The sequence below is a fragment of the Echinops telfairi genome, unplaced genomic scaffold (genome assembly GCF_000313985.2).
Source record: "Echinops telfairi isolate 266 unplaced genomic scaffold, ASM31398v2 ScPeMD7_7469;HRSCAF=8507_1, whole genome shotgun sequence".
Classification (NCBI taxonomy): Eukaryota; Metazoa; Chordata; class Mammalia; order Afrosoricida; family Tenrecidae; genus Echinops; species Echinops telfairi.
The window spans coordinates 143,373,876-143,378,661 of NW_022111373.1; positions in this window are offsets into that span (position 1 = coordinate 143,373,876).

Consider the following 4,786-nt stretch of genomic DNA (forward strand, 5'->3'; position numbering starts at 1 on the left):
AAATGTTTTTAGAATGATGATGGCAACAAATGTACAAATGTGCTTGACACAATGGATGGATGTATGGATTGTGATAAGAGTTGTCTGAACCCCCAATGAAACGATTTAAAAAAAAGATCTGCAGTCTCCGGAGCCTCATGGGGCCGTTCTACTCTGCCTGTGGCCTCACTCTGAGGCATAGCCCACTGGATAGCAGTGGGTTAGAATGGGTAGGTCTGACTAGAAAGGGGGCAGTTATGGTAAATGAGGGAGGGAGAACACATGAAAATGTTGAGGATGAAGCATTGTTTGGCATTGAGACCCCAACTGAAAAGGAGTCGTCTGATTTCTGGAAGCTTCTTGATGAGCCCAAAGTGGTTTGGTTGGTGTCATACCCATTTCTAGCAGGGTATGTAGGGTGAGCCAGTCAGGGTGCAGTATAGCAATGATGCAACACACAACTTTCCTCTAGTTCTTTGGTTGCCCCCCCCCCCATGACCTCAACTCTACTTTACAAATCAGATTAGACCAGAGCGTGCACACTGCTACAGATAAGAGTCCTCAACACAGGGAATCCAAGATAGATAAACCCTCAGGGCCAACAAGGAGAGTAGAGATACCAGGAGGATTAGGGGAGGGCAGGGGGTGGGGGAGAAAGGAGGAATCCATTGCAAGGATCAAACTATAACCCCCCTCCCAAGGGGACGAACAATGAAAAAGTGGGTGAGGGGCGACAGAGGACAATGTAAGATATGAAACTAATAATCTATAACTTATCAAGGGTTCATAAGGGAGGGCAGGTGGGGGTAGGAGGAGAAAGAAATGGGGAGCTGATATCAGGGGCTCCAATGAGAAGAGAATGCTTTGAAAATGATGATGGTGGTATATGTGCAAATGTGCTTGACACAATGGACGAATGTATGGATTATGATAAGAGATGGAAAAGTCCCCAATAAAAGTATGTAATAATAAAAAAGATGAGCCAGCATGCCTGGCATGTGAATGCCAGGCCTGGGGATGGATGGGCCATGCAGAAGGGCCCACGCATCCAGCCAGCACAGCCCTCCCTGGCTCGCTGGCGTAGGTGGCTTCACATGGAGCCAGTCCCTGCCTGGACTCGGGTTCCATGAGTCCTCTCTGTGGAACAGTGAGCTTGTCCCCCACTAGGCTCAGTTGCCCTGTGATGCTCCCAGAAGAGGGGCCCTCTAAGCTAGTGTCGCATTGAAAAGGTAATGAGCGCAGTGGCAGTGGGGCCCCGAGCCATCCGTCCCTTGCCCACTCCTGGTGGGCCGTGACACTGTCGCTGGCACACAGTGCAGCCATTCTGGGGCCCATCTCTGGGACCCAAAGGGTGGGACTCCCTTCCCCCCACGGCACCTGCGCTCTGGGAGACTGAGGGGGCCAACCTCTGCATTGCGGTCCCAGATTGGGTGCCCCAGGATATCACCAGTTGCTTCACCTTGTTCTTCTGTTGCCCATCAAGGGCTCCTGCCCTAAACTCCGCTCACTCTACAGACAGGTGCAGAACCCACCGGAAGGCCAAAAAGGAAAGGAGGCTCTCAGAACCTGGTGGGCATGACTCCTCTCCATCGTCCTGTGAGCCTCCCCACCACCCCTGCCTCACAAAGCCAAGGGGCTGTTTCTCACTGCCCTCTCTGTGCCCAAGTCTGCTGCAGGTGTTGCAGCCTTGCCCTTCGCTTGGAGTTCGCTGTTTGTCCTCGCTGGGTGACCTGGTGAAGTCTGCTACCTCCAAGGCCCCAGATGTCCTTGGTGGGACTAATCCGACCACAGGAGCCTGCAGGGGGCTGCCCAGGGCTAACCCAGGGAGGACGAGGCAAGCCTCCCCTAATGGATGACTTCCTCTTGCCCTTGGCGTCCCAGCCTCCTTCTCCAGGGTCCTAGGATCCGATCACAAACCAGGCCTGGCATGGACGGAACCTGCGACAGTGGCTGCTACAAAGGGCTCCAGTCTAACAGCCCTTGTGAGGATGGCGCAGGACCAGGCACTGTGGAGTGCTATTGAACAGGGTCAGTCCAGATTTGATGACGCCTAACAACAGTGGGCAGAGCCCAAACTTCAGCTAGCTGTCCCCCTGGACAGCTGAGCGCCATCTCCTAGAGACCTCACAGAAGAACAGAAGTGGGGGACAAACCACTGTCTTACCATTGGCTCTGGTGAGGCAGAGGAGCACTGCTGAGGATGCCTGTAAGCACAGATATGTGCACACACGCATGCATGCAGTATACACACATGCACACATGTGTACACACATGCACACACGTGTGCACATACATTCATGGTGATCGTCCCCACTCGAGGGGGGTGGTGTTCCTAGCCCCCACCTTGGAGTGGTGTGACGACCTACTTGTCTGACATAAGTGATGTCCTTACCCTAGGCCAGTGTTATTGCAAAGCTAGAGTTTGTGTTCAGGCCGATTATCTTGAACTTGGGCTAATGTTCCATGAAAACAGTCTCCATTATCAAATTCATTAATTAAGGCCCTATTTGCAGTCCCTTTCTGAATGCTAATCACAGAGAGATGGAATAGGAAGGACCCTGCTCCATGCTGGTAATGACCTAGGTAGAAACATCGACTGGGAAGTGGGGGAAGCAGCAGCTGGGCTCCTAGTAGCAGGCCAAAGTCTCCAGATCGCAGGATGGAACCTGAGGGCTGTGCTGAGACATCTCAGTAGTGAGTGTTGGGGTGGTGGGGAGGGTGCCGGTAGGGGGACCTCAGGGACCAGCTGGGAAGGATGTGGACTCTCACTTCCAGGACAATTTGCATTATGGACTGTTAGGCACTGTCTCCTAAAAGCCCCTCCCATCGCAGATAGAGAACGGCCTCATTCAGGAGGGTGGTAGGCTCTTGGGGAAACAGAAAGCCTGAGTTTAAAGCTGGAAGAAGCAGAGTTGAGTCTCTACGCCCATGTGAACCAAAGACCTGAAAGTTATATCCCCGAGCCCTGAGAGCTACAAGGAGCTGGCTTATACCCTAAGGCCTTCAGGTAGGCTCAGACCTTCAGGGATCCTCCAGCTTGTGTGTGTGGTTTTTTTGGGGGGCGGGGAACAGATGCCTTACCTGACTGTGTTAGTTATACCAGCATCATCCACAGGAACCTTGGCTTCAAAACTCCCTTGTCCAACCTCTCCACCACACCCACACACACAATCCCACCCCCCTCAAAGGATCAAACCCCTTTCTGGGACATTCCCCAGCTGCTTGCCCACCAAGGGGCATCAGCACCAGCATGCAGACTCTACAAAGCCTCTGTATGGTCCTCCAAGGAACACAGGCAAACAGTCCCTGGAGCTCTCCACCCTGCCTCTCTAGGAGCCGATTGCTCTGTGTACTTCTAGCAAGCTAGAAACCAGGAGGAGACAGCTGCATGGCCTGTCTGCCTCTACCCACTGCTGGGGAGACGCACCTCCTGCTCATATGAGTTCTCCCCCGTCTGGAACAGTGAGGCTCAGCAGGCTGCAGGGGGGCACCCTCTTGAATGTTTTCCCTGGAGAGTCTTTCAGAGCAACTCAAACCTTCCCCAGAGCCACTCCAGGCTCGTCCAGTGAGCTAGCAGCCCAGGAAGGGCAGGTGGTTTCATTTATTGTACCTCCGTCTCTGCCCACACTCTCTCCACATCTTCTCTTTCTGCTTCAGGGACAGTGATAAACCATGTGGGATTTGATATTTTTTCAGATGCCTTCAGATACAGTAGCACTCCCACTAAACCCTGAATGCAAATTCCCTTCTGCACTGGCCACCCCCCAGCCCTCAGAGCCCTCAGTGAAGGTATGCTACATGGCCAGTGTGGTCAGCTCACCTGCCCCAGGTGAGGCACCTGGTACCATGCCTGGCACATGTGGGCTAAATTGGACTGAGCACTGCACCAGGAGCCCAGTAGGCTGGGCTAGACCTCCTCCTGAATAGGCAGCAGAGGGAGTCCTAGCTGACGGCAGTCACATAGCAGTATTCACCATACATGCTCCTATTTTTATTAGTTTCCCTCTGAGTCTTCCTGACATCAAGTCTTAGCTAAGACTGCTCTGTGGCCCATGTCTCATGAAGTCACTGAGTGATGCTAAAGCATCTCATGGAAGACATTGTCTTTTGCCCCCTTTTGTTCCCTACTTTCTTCTTCCAGGTGGATGACTGGCTATTTTCTTGCAGCCCCTCACCAGCCCCTGCAGGGCTATCCTTACAGAAGTTAGCATGTCGAGGCTGACTGCCTGCACCCCAGTCCTGGCCCAAGCAATGCCAGAATAGCCTGCTACCCACTGGGCTGCAGGCAGGCTTATACTCTCAGAGGGATTTTTCTCAGAGGTTTGCTATTCCTTAGGTCCCTCCCCTTAGCCCTGGGATATTCCCCGATGAGAGTTGTGGATATTAAATATCCTTGTGGTAAAAGCAAACAAGCTTGATGTTCCTCCTCAGCTCCAGCACTAACCCTCTGCTCCTCTAGGCTCCCCTCCGCCCCCACACCACTGAGGCCTTGTAGCCCTTCTGCCCCTGATCCCTGGGGTGTATCCCATGCTCCAGTGGAAAGGATTCAACTGCGAGTCTGAACCATCGTTCTTTCCCACAGTTGGATGTCTGCCTGTCCTCATTCTCTTCTCTGTTTGTCATAATCTTCACCTGCTTATGAGACCTCCCATCCCCTGTTGCCCAGGCCATGCACAGGAGCCAGCCCTACCCACCATGGCCAAGGTCATCATTCCGGAGAAGACTGGTAAAGATTAAGACTTGGGGATGAAATCGTCCAAGTCTCCTCAAAGTGCTTCCAGATCCTTCTGTGGACCGCCCCCCCCCC